This window comes from Ascidia mentula, chromosome 7, assembly GCF_947561715.1.
Source record: "Ascidia mentula chromosome 7, kaAscMent1.1, whole genome shotgun sequence".
NCBI lineage: Eukaryota > Metazoa > Chordata > Ascidiacea > Phlebobranchia > Ascidiidae > Ascidia > Ascidia mentula.
In genome coordinates, this window is record NC_138572.1 from 12,588,707 (window position 1) to 12,615,737 (window position 27,031).

Consider the following 27,031-nt stretch of genomic DNA (forward strand, 5'->3'; position numbering starts at 1 on the left):
GTACTGCTGTTAAAATGCTAACTATATTTATCTGGTTTATAGTCAAAATAAGGGTTAAGACGTTCTTTTTCCATGTGACTTTCCATTTTGAACTTGTAAAGTGCTTTGACTCGGTGACATAATTCCCGAATCTTGTATATTTGAAATGTTAATGATTAACGTAGATACAAATTGTTAACTGAATAAGGAGGCATATTTTGTTGTCCATTGTTTCACTACGTACATTGTGACGTGGCAATCTGCTATTTATAATTATTGTGGTTGCAGAAAAACCGCTACGCAACCTAATACACAAGACGACCAGGAGTGGATTGTCCTGTTGGTTATAAAGTTGGGTGGGCGCGTTTTTGCCTAGTGGGACGACAGCGCAGGACCAGGCTGCGCACCAGCGGTCGTAACAGTGCATCTCTGTGCGGTGGGTTTGCATATTAAAAGAAAATGGAGTCAATGCCAAAAGCCAGGTCAGTTGCAAGAGGATTTGAGGAAACCAATACGGATTCACTTAATAGCGAATCACCAACTTGTTCTAAAGACAGCTTACGTGTTCGTCTGAGTGTGGCCAGACATCAGAAATGGGAAATTAACTCATTGGACAGGGATATTTTTTGTGAACCTCCAAAAGAAGCAAGTTGTTCTGGTAATGTTATTTGGAAGCTAGTTTAATGTGTTTGTGGCCTAGTACAGTGTTTCTTAACCTTTTTTGGATCACGAACCCCTAAAACATTCTTTGAAAAGCCATGGACCCCTTTGCAAGAAACACATGCAAATGTCGAAAAATTATAAATCGTGGACAGTGAAACCGTATGGACAGAGGAAAATACGTGGATTTTCGGAATAATTGTATTTCGTTTCATGGACCTCTTAATGCACCTTCTCGGACCCTTTGGGGGTTCATGGACCCCAGGTTAAGAACCCCTGGCCTAGTAGATACTTCTAAATCCTGGTACCGAAGAGTAAAACAATTCATGCTTAATCATGGTGGCAAAATAAGTGTGCTGGACCATGCAATATTTTACTGGCATAATGGTCAGGTGCTTCATGGATTTGTTTGCGTTTACGTGGATGATTTTCTGTGGGCTGAAGAGAAACAGCAATTTAAATACATTGGATTAGAATTGAAACAGGATCAGGAGAGCATTTTGCTAAGTCAAAAACTTGCTTGAAATTCCAATATCATCTCAACGAAAAAAACAACATACTGATGAAATCACACCGGAAGAAAGGGATATTTTACGGTCAAAAATTGGACAGCTTCTTTGGCTTGCAACTCAAACTAGACCAGATTTAAGTTTCGATATTTGTGTCGCAGCAACGAATTACAAAAATGCTGAAGTCCGGGACTTGTTGCGTGTAATAAAATAATTCGAAAGGCACAGTCAAGCTGTATTAATTTGAAATATTCTAATCTTGGAAGCAACTCCTCTTTAAAAAAATTGCAAATCTTTCTGATGGAGGAAGTCAAGGAGTTTATTTAGTTTTTCTCGTTGGCCAAAATGGAAAGTGTAATTTGCTAAGTTGGCAATCTAAACGAATAAGAAGAGTAGTAAAGAGCACCCAGGCTGCTGAGACTTTAGCCATGTCTGATGGACTGGTATGAGATAAAAGTGTGGAACTTTTTTCCAATTTATACAATTCGTTTATATGGGTCCACAAGATATCTTTACCGTGTCCTTTCATATTCATGTATCTTAAACCAGTTGGTTTGGACGCAAATAGTGAATTTCTTGTTGTCTGCATTAAATCACACATATTTCGAAAGTCAGTTGGCCCCAGGAAAAAAAAGTTTCCTAATACTATGTTCCTCTGTGAATGGGTTAGGAGCTGTTAGGATGGATCTCCTAACCCTGTTTACATGGCCAAATCGACTTGAGCATCAAGTCGACTCGTGACCGGGTCACGTGATTTTCAAATACGACGCGCGAAAGCGACGAATTTACATGGGGCTTTTAAGTCAGCTTAAGTTAAGCTGTCTCAGGCTGACAGGCTGTAAATTCAGACTCTGTACTAAATAAATTATCAGTATTTCTTATCTAAGCATGCAGAGAAAAGTTATTGGCAGGTAGTTTACGCAAATTGGTCCTTGATTGTAATGGGAGTTTACTTTGCCAAATATAATAGATGATTAAACTAAAAGGCTGCATTTTCCTAGAATGTGTTCACAACAACACCATGGTAAGAGTATTCAAGTGAAAATTTCATGTTTAATAGTATTAATTATCTCTGTCCTTCTTCACAGGATCCTTTTCAGAAGCTGTCTAATCCCGTAACCCCCACATACAATTGAGTGTCAGAAAAGGCTGAATGGAATGTTTCATAGCAGCCCAATGTTAATTAAATTGAAACAAACATACAGAAGATGTGATAGTTACATAACATAAACTTGTGTCATGGCATTCTTGTCATTTTTATTTTATTTTGACAAACAGAAAAGGTTTATATAAGCCTGCTTTTGTATTTTATGGTTGATCGTTGTTCACATAATCCTTGCATAAATAAGATGCAGTAACCTAAATATGAATAAACAACCAGTTTGCATCGTCCAGCAGCAAATGAAAACAGTTAACACAAGTGCATTCTTCTTTCAAGGAAGTGTCAGCATTCCTGCAATGCATTTATTTCCGTCAGGTCTCCAAAATGCAACTTAGGTCCTCAAAACGAATGCTGCTTGTTTGTATCTTGATGCTTGTACAATTCATTTAGCACTTGCGCAGTAATTATCAAATTTAACTCGAGTAAGCACATCCTTCTCGCCCCTGCAGCATAGAGCATACTCACGTAGTTTTACTAGAACTAGTTTATTCATTTCAAGGTTTATTGTAAACAGCAAACCCTCAACGCACAACCTTATAAACAAATTACCTGATCCTAACTTCTTCGCGGCACTTGTCGCAACTGGGTTTAAGCTGACTTAATCGCTTAAGCTGTCCCGTAAACCATTCTCCGCGTTAGATCGAAGGCTGAGATGGCTTAAGACGCTTGCCGGCGAGTCATGTAAACGGGATTAGTGTATAAATCACAAATAGTGCATAATAAAAAAGCGATTTACAAACCAAGGATGTGGGTTGCCAGTTTCAAGTCATTGCAACCTTCGCCTTCCGGAATATCTACAAACCCAACCAATTTGCCATCTTTTATAGTAAGATTTCCACGAACTGCAAATAATTGTTGCAAATAAAACAGAGATATGCTGCAGTTAGATTTGTTATACTTTTCATTTCATCGAGGGTTAAATAAGATGGCAGGGGGCCATTTTTATTTTGTAAACGCTCCATTTCACGTAGTACAAGTATGCTTTTGGCGAAATACAATTTCTAGAATAAATTGTGTTATATTTTTAAAAATACAGGCAGTTCAAAATAATCTTTTTGCAGACTGACCGATATTGTTTGATTGTTAAAGTCAAAACACCACTGGTTCTGGCATGTTCGTATGCTGCTGGTGATCTAGAGTAGAACTCAACAGCCCATCTAATTATGTTATGGCAACCAGCACCACAAGATCTATGATCAGTGCACACAGTTTACATTCAAGGACAACATTACCTGCAGTACACAAGTTTACCAAGAGCTAAATGGCTGAACATGTTTAGCAATTTCATAACGGTTCTAAAAACAATATATTAAACCAAAAAATTATCGACAGATTTTGCACTTTAATTATCTAGATCTTCCAGATGTTTCTACAACATTTGAATGTCTTGCTTGTTATCTAAACAATTTTTTCTGCTCCCAAATTTTCTTGCTAACCATGTGAAATCATTATTGATACCACCGTATTATTATACCATAACTGTTATGACATAACACCAATGAATAACAATTTAGCCAATATCACCAGTTGCTTGGATTTCTTTATTGTGCATTTGTAACGCAGTAGTATCAACGTGAAATTGTTGCACAGTTGAATACACGATGTCAGAATTACTTCAACACTGCAACAATTTCACGTTGATACTATTGCGTCACAAATACACAATAAAGAACACCAACATCATGTATTTGCAGCGGTTTTGGCTTCTGCAAAGTGCGGCAAATTGTATAGAGTAGACTAAAACGCGTGCCACAGTTTGAGAACCATTGGTTTAGGGTCTTAAGTACTGTTTTGTCATGATCTTTGATACCCCAGATCACGAATTTTCTTTTTTAAAATCACCATTTTTGTACATATTTACAATTTGTATTTGAAAGCACAGTTACATTGGGCTTTCATAGAACGCACATTGGTTGGGATCTGGATAAGAAACTAAATAAAACCACGCATCGCACGCTTCACAGCCCAACCAGGTATCATTTTCTACATTTATGCTGCTTGATGTTGGTGCATCCCAATGGCCACAAGTGCAGCACAACACTTCAGCATTAAGATCACTTTTATGTTCAGACATGACATGACTTTATTTTTGTGCATTTTGCTTTCTGGTCATTTTCTCACCTCAATGTATGAGAAACACTATCGTGTAGAATAACCTCGTAAACTGATCTGTATTGTCACCAAGGTATTTCAGTGCACATTTAGATGAAGTTTTTATAGCATAACAGTCTATCTATTGTCTAGTTTCAATTAACACACTATAAAATTTACATTGCCAAAGTTTTACACATTATTTCTCTGAACAAAAACCTGAGCCCTAATTTAATGGCAATCATGCACGAAGTTGTATGTTATTTATTTTGTAAAATTTTTATTAATGCTCATGCAAAAAAATATTTCAGTCGTTAAAATGTATACGAAAAGTGATATTTTTTGAAAATGACCTTTATTACCCCGTGATCTCATACTTATTATTTTTACTGCAATAATGATTTACCCTTATAAATCGATCAGGGAAACCCTCAGGATCCACCCCGTGATCAATACTTTTCTTATATATGGCATATGTAGAAACAGGGCACAAAAATCTTGGGTTTTGTGGATCCTGTGAGGGTTTCCCTGATCGATTTATAAGGGTAAATCATTATTGCAGTAAAAATTGTTGCTGTGAGTAAATGATCTAAAATAGGGGTGAGAAAGCCGTGCTGACTTGTGCTGCAATTTGCAGAAGAATTTTTTTTAGGACTGTATAGATTTCCCAACCACAAACAACCCCTATTCTTCTGAATTTATAGAATGGAGGAAATCCATAATTGTTTTGGTTTTGAAAAATAAGCGTCTTGTGTTAGCCGCCTGGACATTAAAAAAACTTGTAGGTGCCATGTACAACAGACTGCTTGTGACAAACTGGTTTTGGCCGATTTTATTCCTGATTGCAAAGTTGACTAACATCTTGTAACGTGCTTTTTCTAGCCGATCGGTAACGCTACACGTTGCACAGCGGTTCAGCACAAAATGTCTCGAAACGCGCTCCTAGCTTCCCAGGTAGTCACCAAGTACAGGACACAAAACACAGTTGTATTCAATGTGAAATGAATGACGGGCGCAAAGTCACGGCGCCGGAACGGGAGCGGTTTCTAGTAAAGAAACGCAATTGTACAATCAATACGTAAACAAATTTACACTATAGCAAAATCAGTCGCACTCACCGAACTGTTTTGCGACCGATCTTATTCAGAGAATTGTCCGTCGTGACAACACATTTTCAGTAGCATTATTATAATCCAGTAAAGTTTCAATTGCTGCAAGGCACAGTAAACAAACTATTTCGCAGTTTTGCTTATTCAAATTATTATTAAAGATACCACAATAACTGGTAACACAACTAGCCAAGAAAAAACACAACCATGCGGTCTGCACGCGCACGGCTACTGCGCAGCCTTTGTGACGCAATAACGGAAGTTGTGCCAAACATAGAAAACGTAATGGAAAGAACTAACGAAATCGGGTTTGGGAATCTACACATCTAAACTTATTTTTTTGTCAAATTTAAGTGCAGATATGCTATATCTGCTTGAGAATTGATTCTGGGATCATTTCCCATTCTGTTGCAATTAGGCCCTGAAGATTTCCACCTTATTATATACATAACAACTGTCTAGGAAACTTGCGTTTCAGGTTAAAATCTTTCAGTCAGTTGATATGCTATATCATTAGAAAAATGTCAAACCATTTATTAATATATATAGACAACAACATTTTGATGACGTTTGTTCTTTGGAGCTGCCATATTTGCCATCATTTTGTGATGTGGTGTTGGTTAAATATGTAGACCCTCCTTCCTCAGTAACCGGGATTTTAAAGAACTTAAGTTGCATAAAAATGCTGAGTTAAGTGCGCTTTGTACAAACGTTGTATTTGGTGAGGCACATCTGAATTGGCTTAAAGTTCTAATTTTTTTGTAGAATAAATGGATATTGGGGGCATAACAATCATTGTTATACCGGTTTAATTGAAATCACAAGTTTTGAATTGTAACTAATATAAAAACAGTCATCATTTCCCTATCACCAATACAAAATAAAAGCCCCCTTTCCTATCCCCCCCCCCCTCTTTCATTAGTTAGCAGGGTATAACGAACTCCATGTACATTACAGGCTGTGCTTAAGGTATGGTTATTCCCGATTCCTTGATAATTTGTGCCAGGATATCGTCATCTTCATCCATGCTTTTTTGCCATTCTTCCATCTCCAAGTTGTTTAATTCACAGAGGCATTGTGCCTCCATTCATGTTCTTCCATCTTTGATTGGCTCTGCGTTCATTATTCTTTCAAGAAAACTCTCTGTTAGGACTAGGCTTCGTATCTTTTCGGACTTTTCTTCTGTGCCGTGCCCTCGTCGTCCGTCAGTTCTACATATTCCGGTAGGCGGCGCTTCAAGGGCGCGCCACCTTTCCCTTTTCTCGGACTATCCGAGATATGGCATCTGTGACACACTGGTTGGTTTCCATGTTTGCAGAACGAAGCACTCCTCTTCTTCCTTCATGTCTATCTCGTCGCTGCTTTCTGTGTCGATACTGTCCACAAAGTCGCGGATGTAGTCAGCGAGTGGACATATATCTTTATCAATGGGAAGGCCATCTTCTACCTCTTTTGCTACTTCCTGTGCTAGTTCCAGTACGATATCATCGGTAAGGCTCCCGGTTATTTTTTTCTCGTTGCCTGTTTGAGGGTTCTTTGCCTCTTCTGTCCATTGAGCTTCTACGAAACGCCTCTCTATTGGAGGTTACTAAGTCGCGTTATTGGGTCTTCTAGATCAGGGGTTATGAAGCAGCATGTTGCCTTGTTATTTTGTCTGTCTCCATGGGTCTTTGCACTCCAGTTGTTATGGTACATGAATTTTATCGCTGAGATTAGTTTGTCATCTTGGAAAAGCGCTATACCTGCGTCGTCTATTTTTAATACACCTGCTTCTCCGTGTAAAACGATATGAGGTGCCAGTGTGATACCGTCTTCTTCCGGATTTCAATTCTTTTGGGTTCAGCTTTATTCCATTCCATAACTGCTTTCGCTTCTTCTTTCACCCATGGTTTGTTCTGCTTTTGGGTATCAACAAGAAAAGTGACTACCAATCAACGAATTGGGGAATCATCAAATCACAGCAAATACAATCAAAAAGGAATGGAAATGTTTTTCATGCGAAAAGTTGTTTATCCGATGAGATTTATTGCATAAAATTCGGAGGAACAAATGATTTGAGTTGAGTACACACGGTTCTTGATCCAGATAATGTCAGTCAACTATCTGATCGACAAGGCTCAAGAAAATGAATGAACCTGCAACCAAGCCATTCACATTTTTAAGGGCTCTGCACACCAGACGCGGTTGACGGTAGCGGTTGGCGATGCGGTGCCGTCGCGGTTTTTTCGCGCGTCGTTCGAAGCGGCAGGGGGCTTCACACCCGCAGAGCGGTTGGCGCTGACGGCAATAAATCATTTTTCGTTGCCACGAAAACTAGGCCAATGTGCCAGCCAATTTCAGCGTCTCTGCATCGTAAAATGTTGTGACAAAGCCAATTATCGTTTGAACGTTTAAATCTGTGATAAAATAAAATATTTATGTCTAGTGTGTTTCCTTAGCACAAGTGTAAAATGAATAATTTTGATTTAGTTGTGATATTACTGCTAAATCAGCAAGTGATATTGTTAGTGGCACTGATGTACAACATTTTGTACCCCAGAAGGTAAGTTGGTGTGTATATTGGTTGCTCCAAAATGAACTTTATGTGTCAAACAGAGTTGTTGCTATAACAAAAGCTGCATGCTGTTTACATAATTTTTTGCAGATCAAAAATAGGCAATGTGTGCGAAATGAAAAGTTCTATTGTACTGCTTCGTTTGTTGACCGAGAAGACAGAATGGGTGATGTAATTATGGGAGAATGGAGATCTGAAATGCAGAGTTATTCAAACTTCCAATCTATTGGTCGATCTATACAAATATGTTCCAATCTATACAAATATGTATACCAGAGGTGCTGCTGCAGTAGGAGACCATCACAAAGATTATTTCATTTCAGAGCATGGTGCACTGCCTTGGCAGAATGCTGCTGTAAATCGATCATAATTGTTTTCAGTTGTTTTTTTCTATTCAGTGCATTATCTTGTTTGGTGTATATTTTTTTCTTTTTCACACTCAATAAATCACACAATTTCTTTGATCTGGTTTCATGTTTAGAAGTGAACAGAGAATACAGTGAGGTAACACATGGTGCATGACAATTTAAAATTGCTGGAATAGAAAAGTAGAAAAGAAAGAACCATTGAAGAATAAACAGTAAAAAACACATTATGCATTGTCAATTAAATTAGCTCTTAGTAATGACAGATGCTCTGTAATTGCAGACATGGCCTCGTATGCCTTTTTTTTTGGCAGGCTTCTTAAGCTGCAAGCAACAAAATTTCCAAAGCCTGTAAATTCATCATCTTGTCCGGTGTTGGATGCTGTTAATTTTGAAATGCTTTCACTATTTTTGCGGAGCATGCTGCAAATGCTTTCCTGAAGCAGTATGAAATATATGAGTGGCATAAATTACATTTCAACCTAAAAACACTAACCTGAAAATCCAATCGATCAGAGCGTTTCCGTTTCATGCCCTGCCTTGAAGTTGATGGCAGAGATGTACTTGGTGGGGTAGCTATATCTTCTTCCACCTCCACCTCCTCAAGTGTTATCTCCTCTGCAAACATCATTTGAATGTTTGTTTGAAATAATAAAAACACAAATAAATATATATAAATACCTTGTTCTGGAACAGGTTCATCTTGTGTAAAATCAACCACACGTGTTGATGGTCGGGAAAAGTTTCCAACAGTCCTGCAACAAACCATACTTGTTAGAAGTGCAATATATTTATAATTTAGCCTATACCAAAGTCACTCACATTTTATGCCTCAAATGATCCTGCAAAAAATTTTAATGCTTCATAATGCTCCCATATTTGCAGGTTTTCAGCAGCAGCCCCACTCTTCCGTGCATTTTCAATTTTTCGCTTTTCTTTTGCAAAACGGTCTCTTAAGCTTTTCCATCGTTTCATGCAATTCTCCACTGAATCAACAATTAATTAGTTGCTGGTCCAGACAACAACAGTACATTTATCCTACCTGACTGTCCAGTGCACTCACTAATGTTCTTCCAAATATTTTCTTTTCGCTTCTGGTCTTTATATAGTTTGCTGCCAGAGTCATATATACATGGAGAATCATGTACCATCTGTATTAGCATTTCATTGAATTCCATTAATAAACTTTTAAACAAACAAACTGCAAACAAAATTTCTCCACCAAATATTAATCACAATTTAATTTATAAAATTTAATTGGTAATCAGTATATTCATATGACTAAATAATGATGAAATAACAAAACAAGTGTCAAAACCATTAACTTTAACCAGAAAATTTACGCCAACTTACCACAAAACAATTAATTTACAAACAAAACTAGCTAAAATTGTCTGAAATAAGTCAAATAACCCACAAAAATAAGTTTCTGCAGGCAGCAGACCTACCAGCAAACAAAGCGTCTGACGGAAAAGTTAAATCAGATTTAACTCCGCCGTCAGACGCTTCGAGCGAGAAAATCACGCCGTCACGGCATGACGCCGGCTGGTGTGAATCCCCCGCCGCTTCGAAACCGCGTCGCCAGCCGTTAACCGCGTCTGGTGTGAATCCCGCTTTATGAATAAAACAACGTGCCTTCGGAAAAAATTTCAAAGTTGCAGAAAAGCGTAACAAAGGCCTTGCTCAACATGTCCTATTCTTATTGAAACAATATTATTCACATTTTCTAATACATGTTCTTTTGACAGTAGCTTCAAAATAATTCAAACACAGAAATTGAAGTCGTTGAAAAGAAACAGGCGATGAGCAGCCACTAGTAAACAGCCAAGTTTTTTGCTTCAAGGGTTGGTGTTCGGGCAATTAAGCAAAATTATTTGTTCTTCAGTTTATTGGAGAGAGCTATCGAGTCTTAAGTCAGTTACCTCGGAGTCTTAATTTCTTGACTGGTAACGATCCTGTACAGTTACTTACTACTGTCTTGCCATAAGGCACAGGTATTGCAGTGCAGTTACTTACTATTAAAACAAGGTTAAAAAAGAATTGACTCAAAAATTTGGTGTACATGTATTATATAGCCTATATTTATATGCGATGTTTGTGGAACTACTTAAAAACAGGAACCCTCAGTATGCAAGAACACCATCCCCAGCTGAAATCGCATCCAAAAGTCTGAAAAGTATCACATTTTATGACAATTTCTCGATCAGAAATATAACTACAATTTTCCTACTAAGGAAATTTATCAAAGCAGTTCTCATTTTGCTGGCATTTGATTCTGAAATTCTAAACATCTTCCTGGACTGACATGTGTTTTCTTTGGACACTGTTACTATAAAGTAATTGTCAAAAACTTGCCTACAAACTATGCATACTTACTCTTAATCTGTTTTTACAGTCATTTGACTTACCAGACTTGGGGTACCATTTCAGTAAGACATTCTTTCTGTCTGCAAGAGAATTTGTAAGATGGCAATCCTGATATGGTGAATAATTATAGGTGCAAAAAGGTAGCACAGCCGCTTATTAGTGATGCTTATCATGATTGTGTGACTAATTGCACTATTGTTGCCAATATTAATTTTGCCTGCGTATCCATTTTTAGTTACTCTCTGTATCAGTTGAACTTTATTCTCAGTGAAGTTTTGGATTCAGTTTGGTTATATCAACTGAATCCATGTTAGCAAGAATTGTGAACACAGTTGGGTGTGGAGCTGGGCCACCTTACACCAAATTTGCAGCTACCATAAGGAAAGAATTGTTCACAAATACTTTGCAAAACAAGAGTGAAGTTGAAACAACTGGCCTAAATAATCAACCTTTTTATGCAACGACTCCAGTGCAGAGTAAGTCACATGGACTGTTCAGTTCACTAGAATCAAAGTAGTCTAGAATAGAGGGAGATTGTTTTCCAGTACTAGAGCATTTAATAATACTTCTAACGTGATCTTTTTGTAATCTTTACCGATGCTCTCCTTGTATTTGACTAGAGTGAATGGCTCATTTGTTCAGACATAAGTAATAGAATTTTAAACCTTCGGATTCTGGGGGATGAGTAATCCTGAGCTGGCCAAAGGCTTATGAAGTCCATACCTACCAAATAATCCCAAAAACGCTCACATGCCCACGTCACTGCTAATGCTGCCTTTTCAATTTGTGCATACCTTTTTCTCGGTTTCGTTCAATGATCTTAAACTGCACATGACAGGGCGCAGCAGTCTATCCGTTTGTCTGATCACCGCTCCCAATCCGTGGTAAGATTCATCAGTTGAAACCACAACTTATGAGGTGACAACGCTTTTCCAAAATTTGCGACGTACCGGTATTTAGAAATTTTGGACGCCCAGCGTGTAATTTGGATCAGCAGCTTGTTTCTCTTCCACGGACATGATAAAAAGTAATGACAACCTCACATGGTATAAGATATGGGTCAGTAAAATGAACATGCAAAACAGTACCATAAAATAGAGATACTTAAAGCAAGCATCACATTAGTGCCGGTCTATAACAGTAGTAAAAATATCAGAAACTACATCTTATCATACCTTCTTTCACAATTATCTCAATAGTCATACTACTTGTCTCTAATTTATGCGTTTTCCTCTCTTGTGTGCAGTCCTTGCAACGGATGCACTGTCACCAATCTTCAATTGTGCTTTTCTTTGCTGTAACAGAATGAATAGACCTTTAAAAAACTTGTTTCTTCTTTTTCGGTTTTCTCTAAAATCTCCCTGACTGCAACACTTAACAAAATTGTAGCTTTTATTGATTTTCTTTTTCTCTGGCCTTCTCCGTATATCTTGTATTGATTGATGTCATTTACTGTGCAGTTTTGGGGCTCAGCAACAGTTAAAAGAATCGCAGGATTTGATTTACTGAAGCAAAAAATATGAGTCTCAATCGGGTCTTAACAATATTATTTATGATCGATGGGAATCCTATTTGATTAGCGCATTTGACAATAGATCGCACGTGAGTTCTAATTGTTGTTTTCCTAACCTGACTTTACTTGAAACTTGATGCAAAGTGAATTTACGAACTGAGGTGAGCACAGTACAGCTTCGCTGCCCCGCTCCACCTCAGCTAAACGCACACGGAACGTCACATTATTTTGAACCGGAGAGAAACAAAGCGAACGAAGGATTTTGAAAAGAAGGACTAACGGTCAGCGAACAGTTATTTTAAGCTGGCCAATAAAAACACAGCTGTTGCTATACATTTTAAAATGAGATGCTGGACAAGACGCTACCTATAGAATGCCTTTACACAAAAAACCCATAGAAAGAGATTCCGGATGTTGATGACGAAACAGGCATATTTTATTGCTAATACTGCTCTTCTGGCAAACTTTATTGTATTTACGTTTCTCGACGTTTCGGCTATTATGCAACAGCCTTCATCAGGAGGAAGTATCTAAGTTTAGCACAGCGGACACATTTAAGGCACATAAACACGAACACACCTGCACAATATACTTATCACTAACCGTTCATCGGCATAATTTTTCTCTAGCAAGTGTCGGTACACTGGTGGAAACAGAGTTTGTTTCTTGTCATTGAGTGATGACGCATGCGTATTGATCGTTCTCGTAAAGTCCACCGCATGTCATTTACCACAAGCTAACCCAAATTAGTTGGAAACTGAAACAGACCTTCCTGGATTTGCATTCTATGACTGGTGCGCGGTAGCAAAGACAATATTATAACATCACCTGGAGGCGAGTTGCAGACCGTCTAAATCAACAGAACCTTTGTTTGATTTGATGGGTTAATACGTTTAATAAAATGTTCCAACCAATTGTAGAAAATTTCGTTTCATCCATCCTTCCCCTGTAACAAACTAATCCAATTTGTAACTCATTTGTACACAAGTCCCATAACTGGCAGGAAAACATGGTTACACGAGGTGTACCACTAACACAAAATACCAACCCACTGACGGCAATGACGTAAGGGGTTGGTGTAATTGATACTCATCCTTCAAACAAAGAATATAATTGTAGTAGGGTGCTGTTTTAAACCACAATGGTTGCTGGTAATTGATCAATATTTTCAATCCCAGAAGTTTCAAAAAAAGGCCATTGTAGCAAAACGGTTTGTACCGAAGAATTTTCATTTATTAATTCACGTTGCATGGAGTATGTCTGCTTCGTGAGAGTTTTAACATGTTTCACATCCCGATCGGACTTTGGAGAAACAAATTTTTTATACAAACACATGTCAAATCAAAATATTGATGATTTGTGAAAACAACAAGCAAACACACTTGTAAATTCGATGCAATCGTGGTGGTAAGAAGTATATGCGGTTAATAAATTGTTGATCACTCCTTCAAATAATAACGAAATTGAGAGCCCAATATTGCGACTTATTTTACATTACGGGTTTTATGTTAATTTCCGAACGTTTACGTGATACCGGATTCCAACGGTTTGAATCGTCTGCTTTTGCCCCCTTTTTTGCAATACTTTCGTTCTGAAAGACAATTGACTTAAGCTTGCTCTTCGACAACTTGCTTTCTGACAAAATTAGTAATATCTTCAAGATCGGACGGAGTGTGAAATACATCGGAAATGTCGACATAAATACCAACATGATTACGTTGTCGATGGTAACCCGAAGTTGTGAATGCAGCTCCATAATAAACAATAAACATCAAAGCATTGGTTTGACTTTTGCATGGGGTTTTTATATTGGAAGACGAAGCTGGGCGTTTTCGGAAGGAACACTGCTGGAAAAAAAGAACGTTGACTTCTTTCCACGCCTCTCTCGTATTTTAGCTACATGTCTTGCTCTTTTTCGGTGCGAGCTTGGAGGTTTATATAATGTGTAGTTACAGAATAAACACACTGTATAACTATATGATTGACTGAAATGTTGCCAGAACAACTGTCTGTCCACGCTTTTAATTTTATAAAACATGTTTCGCTTTTTAATAAAGCATCTTCAGTTCAATGAAAGGAAGAAACAATGACTATTATTTGAAACAGTTCCTTTCGAATGCCATTGTTCCTTAGTATTGATTAGTTCATTTGTTTGCAGCGCGCTGGAAGGGTAAAAACTGTAATATTCTGTAAATGTTGCAGTAAATAGAGCTGTTGATTAGAAAACGTAAGTGCTTGCTATTGTTTATTTTTGGCTGTGTTGTGATCGCTGATTTTTCATAGAAAACCGTCGTCAGTTGTGCCGGGCGTTAAGTGTACATAGAGAAGTTTCCAACTGTTTCTAACTGAAAAAGGGTGGATTATATTGTAGCAGCAAATCACCACAAGAGAAAATAGTGAAGAGCAGTTCCAATCGTTGCACCGTTCTTTACAGGAATCGTATATCCGTACAGTCCTAAGCCCTTACAAACGAAAGATATAAGTTTCTTGCGGATCATTTGAACGGGGATGAAATTGATGAATCTTCACGGGATTTAATTAGACGACTGGCTGCTGAAAAACAGGAGTTTGACGTCTGGGTTGATGATTGGACAGAGACCCGGTCTGATTCACCTTTGCTTTTCGCCAGGACTTCAAACAAATCGACTTGGCGCCGGACGTTCAGAGTCCACACTTACATTTAATGTTCTAACATTGTTAATATGTCATAAAAGTTAAATTTCTTACATTTTTCAAAACTTGTTTCGATACAAACGCAGCTTCATCCAGTTTTACCGTACTGAGGTAGAAACAGTACATATGTTCCAAATATAAACCAAGCAAAGACATCGAGATAATACTAGAGTAAATCATCGCTCATCATCAAGCACACACAAAACTCTGGGATGTGTTTTCGAACTTCCCCATGCAAACCAAATTGTGCGTTTCCACTTGACTAACCTCGCGCTTACGTGATATGCTCTTATCTACATTCCAGCACCAGTTTTTTAATCACGAAGGTGGTAACCTGTATTTTAAACAAATGTACAACTAGATGGAATCAGGAAAAAAGTGATGCGCATTGAATAACATTCGCACGAATTTAACAAATTTATATTTCTATGTTAAATTTGAGGACAAAGTTAACGCAAAACAATTTATCCAAGATGGGTTTTCCCAACCACCTCACTTACGGATAACAATACTATTGCACGAACAAAGCTTTGGATTCTTTACATCTTCTTTCAAACCAAGTAGAACGGTGTAACATCGACATTCTCCACATGACTTACAGCGCGTGACGTACGCAAAGGTAACAAACGCAACGTCATCTACGCTTCAAAGCATCTCCCCCAGTGTATCCGAGATTTGTTTAACAATGAAGTTTTATTTTCATCTTGTAATAATTTACATGTTTGTAGAGTCTAATATGTTCATCTCATTGTGTTAAACCAGATATTAATGATAAAAATTCTGGTCCACATAAACAATGTGTTCAAAATCCTCAGTTATTTGTTAACAAACCTCCTGCGTTACGCGCAAACAAAAATTCTCATCAAGTGATCCATAGCGTTACGCGCAAGCCAGGAAGCTACCATTTATGCCAACACTGGCGTTCGTATTTTGCAATGCTCGACCACAATAAATTAGTCTACACTCCAAAATTCTAACGTAACAAGTTTGTGTATTATCTCTATGTATATGTAACATTGCTCGACAAAACGCACGACCTTCTCATAATCTTCCTCTTTCAAATGCTTCAACTTTACGTTTTTCATTGTGTAAAATAATGACAAACTCCACGAGCAATAATACATACAAAAGTCAAGTCAGACAAGCAATTGAAAAAAAGCATTCTTTACAGAAATTGTGCTGCGCGAATATAAATTCGTTTGGTTCAAAATAAATTAGGACACATTTACATGATACAACACAAGAAAAGCGTGCTCTACTGCAACTGCTGGCGACTTGACATAATAGCTCACAGTTTTGCTTACAAAAGTATTTTATAGTTAATTGCAGCTTCAGTTTCGTTTTCTTGTTCATTCGGAAAAACCTTCATGACCAATCCAGGTGGTTGGAAAAATTCTTGTATTTTACCGACTTGACCCTTATGTAGCCATTTGAATTGAAAAGGCGGCGGGCGTAATGAGATGTGCAGGATGCCACGATAAAATTATGATTCCAATGAAACAAAAGCTTTTCTAATTCTTTAAGCAGTCGCCGAGCAAGACCAATATTTCCGTATTCTGGTCTAACACCCATGGGACCCAAATGAACATACGACTTGGGATTCAAGCTTCTACAAAATTCTTCCTGTACCTCGTCGTAAAACTTCAATATCCCCACGATTTGTTCGGTCGGGTTGACACCGAGATCCTTTAAAATTTAACTTCAGCGACATAATCTTGGTTTATGCGACTCATCAACAATCCAAGAGGCCTTTGTCGATGTACCTTGGCCACAAAATCCCCGTGAAACCGAAAACCTCACCGGGAGCAGATCTCGCTCTGATTTATTGCGAAAAGTGGCTCGGGCAGTGAAGTCTTTAAACCTAATGATAAGAGTATGTACCAGTTTCTTTTGCACTAATGTGACGAACATATACGGTAGGTATTGCTGGGTGACGATTTCTGATTCTTACCGCGCCACTGAGATCCTCGAAATCACTGTTCCGCACAACAGACAAAAACACGGTAGAATTCTGCGAAAGCTTGACACAAGGTAAATAATACTAGAAAAGGTAAATGAGACAAACTATTGGGACGGGATCATATATAACTATAACGGCTATTGTGCCAATTTAAGCGAACCTCCGGTATCGATTGTTAATGTATAAAACTAGTAATAAAAGTGCGATCTCTGATCACTCTTCTAGAGCAAGGTTCTTCAATTGGAGCGATTTCAGGTTTTTGTAGATTTGGGGGGCGAATATATAATGAAGCAACAAGCCTCAGATTGAAGTCAGCAGATTTTATTGTAAAAAAATCGATTTCGCTTATGTAAGCATCGTCAGTTTCTGCAAAAATTACAAAGCAATAAAATGCACACAAAAAACTCCCTTGAGAGTGTGGTATTTCGATCTTACTAGACTTATCACCATGTCATGTATGATGATACGGCAGTCTAGCCATATCTCCCCCATTGTTATTATCCTAGGGTGTGTAAGGAAATGTAACATCGGTCAAAGATAGATTGTCGTGCATAAATCATCTCTGATATCATGCTTATACAATGCTAGAGATCACAGGTATTACCCCTATATCTTTCTTCATCCACGCTCGATTCAGTCACACTAAACATGTTAGGCATACAGTGAAATTTATTCACATACAGTTTTGTGAAACGAAATTAGATATGACTGCAAATACACTCAGTCTGAGGCACTTGATGAAAGACTATCATCAGATGACACATATTTATCTGTATCAGCAAAGGAAACAGATGTTGCTGTATCGCCAGTGGATGTGGATGTTCCTCTGTCATGAGATTGTTCTGTATTATGACTCTCATCATTGTTCCATCCCTTGGCCTCTTTCTTATTTTTCCTCCATCCCAATCTGCAGCACCTGACAGTGTAACCGAAATTAGCTTCTCTCTAACTCCGCACTAACGGCCTATCGCCAAGACCTGGAGTCACACGACCAAGGTGGCTAGAAATGGTAAAAGTACGGATAAAACAACGGTTGTTTTTTTTCACAATAAGGACTTTCACTGCACATATAGCGTTCACAACAATTACTTCTCGCCACAATAGAAACAGTGCTTTTCGCTTATTATTTCTAGAAATAATTACAAATATATTACAAAAAGGTGAGTGTAAGTAAACAAAGAAAAACATGTGAGTAAAAGTGAAAATACAAAAAGAAATAAAGCGTGTGAAAAACAAAACGATATTCCGTGAGGTGATCACCTCAAAGACGGCGCTTGACTCGATAACATTTATGCTTTTATCGGTGCTCATACCATTTTGTTTCTTTCGCACATGTTCATCTGCGTGATTGCTTTTCGCCACTAAAAAAGTTTTTATTTTGTGTTGTGCTAAGCCAATAAAGTTTGGGATGCACTGCGGTAAGTCACATTTTTTAATTACCTTCATGTTCTCCATGGTAACCTCCAATTCCTGTTCTTCTTTAGCTGGTTTGAAATTAATTACCAAAGGTGCGGCTTTTGTTTCCTTGTTTACCAACTTAGCCAGTTGATTTTCCATTGCAATGAGCTTCACTTGAATGGAGTGCAACTCATTTGAGTTTTTTATGACCATATGAAAAATGTTGGCTAAATGATCTTGTTCCACCTTTCTTCTTTTTTTTCGAGGCGACATCTTTTTCGGAATAGCAAATGGTCTGAAACAGAGTTTACCGGCTTTAATTTTATTTTGCATTTGGGCATACCTTGGTGGTGAACTGGCAAAGATTTTTGGCAGAAGGAGAGGTGGTACCATTACATTGTCGTCACTCTCTGAAAATAATGACTCTATTTCTTTTGTAGTGTATGCTTTTGTTGCGCAGCGATCGTATGAATCTGAAAAAATATGGTACTAGATTCACATTAAATACAAGCTCTCCTACTTCACCCTCATTTGGCCACTTGTTTGTCGTTCAACATCCATTTTTTATAAACAATATCAGTCTTCCCGATCCTTTTGCGAACTGTGTGTGAACCATTTCTATTGCAACAAACTTCTTCTTGTACGGTAGTAGAACACATTTTGTAACACAACAGTCTAATACAAATGACTCTAATTGTGAGCTTCAAAAATTCAAAAAAAAAAGTGACGAACTTCAAAAATTCCTACATGGGTCGAGCAAACAGGCGACGTAAAAAATGGTTGGAAACTCTCATATTTTCTCACTATGAAATATTTGCACGAAGATTTGACACAAATATGAACAACATGTGCAATCACACTTCCAACTTTAATAGCAATCACTGTACAGTCTTGCCTTTTTGTAATAAACATCATTTTCAAAATTAGGCATTGGTATGGTAGTAATTGCTTTTGAAACAGAACTGACTCCACCCTTTTTTAACTTGTGACGGTTACAGCATTACTATTTGCATGGTGAAAATAAGAAGCAACTTGTTGTAATGGTTTAAAGTCATACCATTATTTTGTAGGTGATATAACATGTAAAAAAGTCTGAACTCTGATGCCTTCCAGCAGGCCACTTCAGATAGTTTTCGCATTTTGCGGTTAAATTCTACAGGAATGAAATCTTTGAATTGTTGAATGTGCTGATCCATCTTTTGTACAGCAGTCGCTGACAGCTTTGCTTGGTTTTGTCTGAAGAAGTTTAAAAATTCAAGAATATTCATTGGAAAAGTTACAAATTTATTATACCCTCTGACACCTTTCCACCAATTAAGCAATCGTTTTGTAACTCCGAGACAAAACCATGTACCATATTTACTTCAAATTCAGCTAATACTGATGTTCCACGGTGATGATTTTTATCAATTTGCGAAATAAAATCTTTATTTTTTCTTGGTGAGTCATAATTACCAGTGATTTGACACCTCTCACAAGAATTATATCCACTGTGGGCCTTTATTTTCTTGAGTGAAGACCTTGCAGGTGCATTAATGTCCTTTAAAAATTCCCTCAGAAATACATCGCCTTCAGGTATTTCACGATTGGTAGACTTCACTGTGCAATAAATCCCAGCACAATAACTCTGCTGTTTCTCAATGATCTCCATTTATTGTTATTACTATCTAAGGAAATATCATCAACTTCTTCTTTCAGTTTGTGCCACATTGGCAATTTTGCGACGTTTCCATTGCTGTGTTCTTGCAAGTTTATGGTAAGGTTTGTAAAACGAACATATGCGTCCCATAACGACCTCCTAATTAATAAACCTACACATTTATATCACTTACTGTTATTGATTAATGCTTGTCACCAAATACTAGTTGGGTTACAACGTTTTGGTCGTCGTTCTAATAATGCGGACCTACATGGTTTCTCCAACACAGTCATTATTATTCTTTCATTATTTCGTAAACGTTGTTTTACGAATTGTGAAAGAAAATGCATGTGTTTTTATAGATAAAAAAATATGTGAAATGTATACTTCTTCGGACGTAAAAAGTTTTTTCCAGTTTTGCTAACGTAATTACCTTTAAATTGCGCCGTTCTCGGTTTTTTTCCTGTTAAGTCAATAATACTTTTGCTCTAACCAAATTGCATCCCTAGGACGGCATAAATCCACTTACTCGCATTATATTTGGGGTTACCAACCCGATCTATCATACATCATCGATTTATGCAGATACAGCCATTTCTATCATACGCCTCTAGTAACTCAACTGTAATTGAGACCAATTCCAGCAGTGTTTTTGATACTTGTTCATGTAAGTTTCTATGCTAATTTCGACAAATATCTCTGTGCTACGGTTGTCAAGGAAAGCCCGGGTATTTGTCGAACAATTCTGGCAAGGCCCGGTGATACGACAACTATAATTTCTGACTGGGTAGAGGCGGAAAACCTAAACAAACAAATAAATCATGTCAATGTTTTTCACAGTATTATGGGTCAGTCTCTTTATTCTCAATTCAGTTTATTTACATCATAAACCGACAAAATAAAAAGCGGAACAGTGAAGGTAGAAACCTCAATTGGTTATTTGAAACCGCCCCTGTGGGTTCTCAGAATTTGATTAGACCTGTAAATAGTGTTCCTACATACACTCGTATCGTAATGAAATATTTGCGACCACCCAACATTCCCATGACACGAAGTGACGTATAGGTACCGACCCGCAACGGAATGCGAAGTCAATGTTCCCAGTGTGAAAATATGGAGTGCAATGAACGACCGGCTGACATGGTTTATGACCCAGGGTGGGCATTACGACGGCGTTTTATTAAGATACAGCTTCGGCTTTACTCTTGAATGATGAACGACGTTACGCAAACCAACGAGTTCAGTCGTTATTCGGATGACGTCATCAAACTACACGCACTGGCAAGTCCCAAAATTCGACAAATGCAAAGTTGCGCCCTTCTCGAACAACTCCTGCGTAACAGAGTTAATTGTGCGTAACAAAGCAATAGGTCATGCATGGCGCCAGTGTTTTGGTTGAATGAGCACAGATGAACAGGCTGTTGCCAGGGATTTTCAGCTTGTTTGTGGAAAAATGAATCACAGAAAGTATGGTCAATTTGTGATTTTCTGTTAGTCCCGACCCTTGTCAAACGAGATAGCTACTTTAACCGCTCCCCCAGGGGCTATTTGCCCTCCTGTTGAACATTATTTTGGCTGAAAAAGCAGAAAAAAATGTTTTGTTTTGTAAAAAAACGAATCACAGAAAGTACCCTCCATTTGCGATTAAGTGAAGCCATCGACCCTCCTACACAATTCATTCAGTGCCAGACAAAGCAAGCAACACTACGGTTTATTTGTTTAAGCCAGTATTAAAGCTTGCAGACAAGAAAAAATGTTTTGACGTCACCAAATCACCCCACCAACCCCATATCACACTGGTTCACATACATTCTACACTCAACGCGAAAAACTCTCCAGACACAGAACGACACAGGTAGCGTAAGTGTAAAACCCCACGGTACATTGTAGAACCTTTCCCACCGACCAATGGTATATTTAATTTAGAGTGTATTGTTAGTTATCGGACTTAATCTTACATGCCTCGTGACACGACACAAGTGACCTGGAGTAACCCCGACGGACTGTACCGTTACGGAAGTGGTTTCAGTTTACAATAAAAGATATGTTTGGGTGATAGTTTGCTTATCAACAGTCATTACATCGCTGCTTTTCTATGCACTGTAAATATGTTTACTAGTTTTGACGTCAACACAAGCCGCTGTCTCTGCAGAACTCTGATACCTTCCAGTGTTGTTTTCGTCTTAGCCTTGTATTCAAAGGGAATATGGACAATTTTAGGTAAATTTAAGTTGATATTTGCTGCCAACGATTACATACGGTAAGCTGGCAATATTAATTGTGCTGTATTACCTAATGGTAAATAACTTTGTTTACAGTGATAAAAAACACAATTATTTGCTGGATAATAGTTCGGTAAAAACCATTTTGTATTTAATTTTTTAGTATTTTGGTCGCTATTCCTACACATGTGTAGAAACCGCAGCGCCTTCGGAATAAAGTTTATCGGTTTCTGTTCACCGGAGTCCTGGGCTGTTGTAGAAATCCCCGCTTGTTGCTCTGTCCGGGACCATAGGGTCGCGCCCGCCGAACTACCAAGGGCACTGCAACACTGGTTAACACCTAAGATATTAATGGATTGACGGAATTGCGGATGACGTTGCCTTGGTGATCGTTACATCTGCACGTCATTCATAGTGACGAAACAACGACCACTATGCGTAACACTTCTTTGGTAGTGATTAGTTTGCTTGTTTCCTGCGTGCTGGAAGGGTGAAATAGTTTGTGTTAGTAAAATTGTTTATTTACCCATTACAGGAGACAATTTTGGCTTAAATAGTAATGTCATTTAAATAAGAAGCTGTTATTAGAAAACGTGGCCTGTTCAAAAACAGTTGGTGAGTGCTTGCTGGCATTTATTGTTTTTTGGCTGTGTTGTGATCATGAACTTTTCATAGAAAACCGTCGTTACACAGTGAATGTTTTCGTGCGTTCAGAGTCTACATAGAGAAGTTTTCAACTCTTTCTAATTGAAGAAGGTTGGACTATATTGTAGCAGCAAATCACTATGGAAGAAAATAGTGAAGAGCAGTTCCAATCGTTCCAGCGTTCTTTACAGGAATCGTATATCCGTACAGAACATTTAATGGTTAGCCCAGAAAACTTGTCTGCAGTCCTAAGCTCTGTACAAGTTACAAACGAAAGATACAAGCTTCTTGCGGATCATTTGAACGGGGGAAACTTCACGGGATTTAATTAGACGCCTGGCTGCTAAAACACATGAGTTTGACGTCCGGGTTGATGATTGGACAGAGAAAACCCGGTCTGCTTCAAACAAATCCTCAGGAAGTAGACCTTCAAGTTGTCCTTCATCGGCGAGTAAGAGTATGAGCGTAAAGAGAACCGTGGTTCGAATTTAGGCGGAAATAGCTCGCACAAAGCTTCGCCAGACGAAAAAAAGGCAGAAAGAAGAAGTACGACGCGTTGAGGAGCAGAAAATGCGGGAGAAGGAGAGAAATTGAGAAACGACGCTGAAGTTAGTGAAGCGCACTGAAATTAAAGCCCGTTGCTGGGAGGATGGATTTGGTCATGATGACGTTTGCTCACCCTCGCCGATGCAGGTTATGCAAACAGTGGTTGAGCGTCCAAACCGTTCTCCGAATTTTGAAATGCAAGACCCTTGAAAAGTAAGTCGTTTGCCTGATGATGGCAATAATTTTCAATGTGACCTAAAAAGTACGGAATTTCCCGCCCGTGTACATGAAGCGCGTTGCAGCTTGGACGAACGTTTTCTGCCTCGTCCGAAAATAATGACCTTCAATGGCGATCCCATGGAATATTGGACGTTCATTCGTAACTTCGAAACACATGTTGCTACTAAAGTTCATTCAGAAGAGTTGCGTTTGGTTTATTTACTGCAACATTGTGATGATAAAGTGCGATTAAATATTGATCACTTAACGAAAAGACCTGTCGAGGGTTACCGTCAGGCCCGTCAAAAAGCTGTTTCAGGAGTACGGACAGCCCCACATTATTGCAAATCCTTGTGAGCAGCATCTCAAGAAGAGTCCTCGTTTAAAGGGTGATCAACCCGAATAGCTGATGCAATGCGCAGACCTGCTGGAAAAGTGTCTTTCCACGTTGGTCGACATCAATAAATATGCGGGTTTGAACTTACTCGATACAATGTTGCAGCTGATTGATAAGTTGCCTTATCGCTTACAGGAACAGTGAATTAAACGATCGGTTGAAGTTCTTCATCAAACCGGTAGCGAAGCCATGTTTAAACATTTTGTTGAGTTTGTTTTGGAACGTGCCGAGGTGGAGAATTCTCTTTGCGTTTAAGGAGTTGTTAACCCGATAAAAGTTCAGCAGCCTCCAATGGAAAGCGTATTGCCTTCCGATTCCTGTCAGTTCTGCGGAAAATTACATGACTTGGCAAACTGCTTCGACTTCAGGCACAAAACCTCCTCCGAACGAATAGAGTCCGTTAGCCGAAAAAAATGTGCTTCAGATGTCTTGCTCCGGGTCATCGCGTTCGAAGATGCAAGGCACAGACCGCTTGCGAGGAAAAGTGTTGTTCAAGCCACTACCATCATACCTTGTTGCACAAGTGCGCCTGTGAAGCCGGAGACTCCAGCATCGCCACTACCAGTGATGAAGATTGTTCGGGCGACGTGTATCAGTGCGTAGTTCTGGTCCACGTAAAATACAGGGGCCGAAAGGTTTTGACTTACGCGTTTTTGGATATCGGATCTACTGGAATCTTTTGTTGCCAAAGGTTGATCGACACTTTGGGTATGGAAGGTGAAGCAAAGGAAATTCTTGTTCTGCAAACCCTTACCGATAACGCTAAAGAGCAATGCGGGTGTTTCAGTGAGTTTCTCTGTCTCCCCTGTGGGTTGTGGAGAGGAGATAGTTCTCCAGAAGGTAATATCCGTTGAGTAGTATCCAGTACGACCCAATCCTGTTTTTACTCCCAAAAAGATCTGTTTGGCGTACCACATTTACGCAACATAAATTTTCCATCGATCGAGGGAGGTACCGTAACCAGGGACGATCCAGGAATTTTTAAAGGGGGGGAGTCCAATTTTTTTTAGGGAATTCCCCGATTTTCAGGTATAAACTAAGTGAAAACTATTGTGGGCGAGAATCGCAAAATACGAACGCCGGTGTTCGGGCCAATCGTCACATAAACGGTGGCTTTCTGGCTTGCGCAATTTTGTAACGCCATGGAAAGTTTAACAACTAAACTAATTGACTTTCACGCAAATAAACCGCTTGTCATTACAACGTGGCCACTGAAAAACGACGTTTCGTCTTTGAGCTGACGAAAAATGACACTTGTTTCGTAACAATGCAACATGTTTGGTAACAATGCCAAGTGTTCGGTAACAATGCTTCCTGTTTGGAAACAAAGGCGAATGCAACACGATGCGGTTTTTAGGTCAACGTCAAAGAAAATTTCTGGTTTTCACGCGGATTTTGACAAAAAAAATACAGTGGCGTTTGTTTAGTTATCAAAAAAGACCAAAATATTTCACAAAAGGGGGGGTCCGGACCCCTCGGACCCCCCCCTGGATACGCCCATGAGCGTAACACTTTTAATTGGTTTGGATAATCCAGACGCGCTGTTCATCCAAGAAATGCGTCGAGGTCCAAAGGAAAATCGTTTGCTTTCGAAACACCCTTTGGATGGTCACTGTTTGGTCCCTCACTGTTTCCGTCTGCTTCATCGAAATGTCCGGTGAACTTTATTAAATCACGCGATAGTCGTTAACAGAATCAGATATCTAGCCTGTGGGAGACGGATTTCGGAAACGAAACTACCGTGTTGGAGTTTCCAAAGTCCCGTGAAGATAGGAAGGCGTACGAGATTATGCGAAGCAACGTGAAGAGCGTGAAAGGTCATTACGAGCTGCCTTTACTTTGGAGAGAGAGAGCTCTGTCTGTTTGCCGGATAACAAGCCCATGGCTCGATTGGAATACCTGAAGAGACGTTTGGGGAGAGATTATCGACTTCAGGAAAAGTACGTGGCCACTATGCAATCCTATATTGACAATGGGTATGCAAGAGAAGTACCCAAAGACGAAGTTTATTAACGTGATTATGTTTGTTGGTACTTACCACATCACCCTGTAAACCAGACAAGGTTCGTGTGGTTTTTTATTGTGCTGCAAAATATAAAGGGGTTGTTTCCCTTAATGATGTAAAATAATTTTGGTGGGTGTTTTAACTCTATTTTGCAGAGAACGGTTCGCATTGGTGTCCGATATAAAGGCAATGTTCTACCAGATTCGTGTTACTCGAAAGAATAGAAATGCTTTGAGATTTTTGTGGTGGCCTGATGGTAATTTAGCCAAGGAACCCACGGAACACCAAATGACTGTGCATCTGTTTGGGGCGACTTCATCGCCAAGTTGCGCGAGTTTTCGCTTAAAGCAAACGGCTATTGATTTTGGCCACAACTTCGATGCACATGCATCCTTCGTGGTAAGAAGAAATTTTTACGTGGATGACTGTTTAAACTCAGTTGCGTCAACAGCGGAAGGAATTCGATTTCATTTAACTAAATGGCTCAGCAACAACCCGACGATTCTGTCTGAGATTTCTGAAGAGGAGAGGTCAAAGGTCTAGCGGAACAGAAGGTTCAGCGATGACGTCACGGAATGGTGTGTGCTGGGATTCGGATTTAAGGTCAATTTTCCCGAAACACCGATGACGCATCGAGGGATCCTTTCTGCCTTGGGTTCACTGTACGACTCTGCAGTGGAAGAATTGGATAAGTCGTTTGCGAAAACTTCATGACCTGCGAATTCCTCGGGTGTTTTAAGCCGTTAGGTTTTAGTGATTTTTGCGGATGCTTTATCCGTTGCCTACGGAGCCGTGTGTTACCCTGAGGTTAGTCGACTAGAACTTACTGCCGCAGTGTTGTCCGTGAAGCTTGATGTAATGATGCGGCGAGAACTTGAACAGACTCCACAGCTGTGCTCCAAAGTATTATCATTTCGAAGAAGCGACAAGTTGGACAGCACCAGTTTTTTAATTCACGAAGGTGGTAACCTGTATTTTAAACAAATGTACAACTAGATGGAATCAGGAAAAAAGTGAT

At 38.9% G+C, this 27,031-nt stretch overlaps 2 pseudogenes; one reads left to right on the forward strand and one right to left on the reverse strand.

The window, feature by feature from the left end:
- Positions 1 to 428: 428 nt before the first annotated feature.
- On the reverse strand, positions 429 to 9,607 carry LOC145909605 (transcription factor Adf-1-like; annotated as a pseudogene).
- A 13,888-nt stretch (positions 9,608 to 23,495) lies between these two features.
- LOC145909606 (uncharacterized) lies at positions 23,496 to 26,556 on the forward strand (annotated as a pseudogene).
- Positions 26,557 to 27,031: the final 475 nt, after the last annotated feature.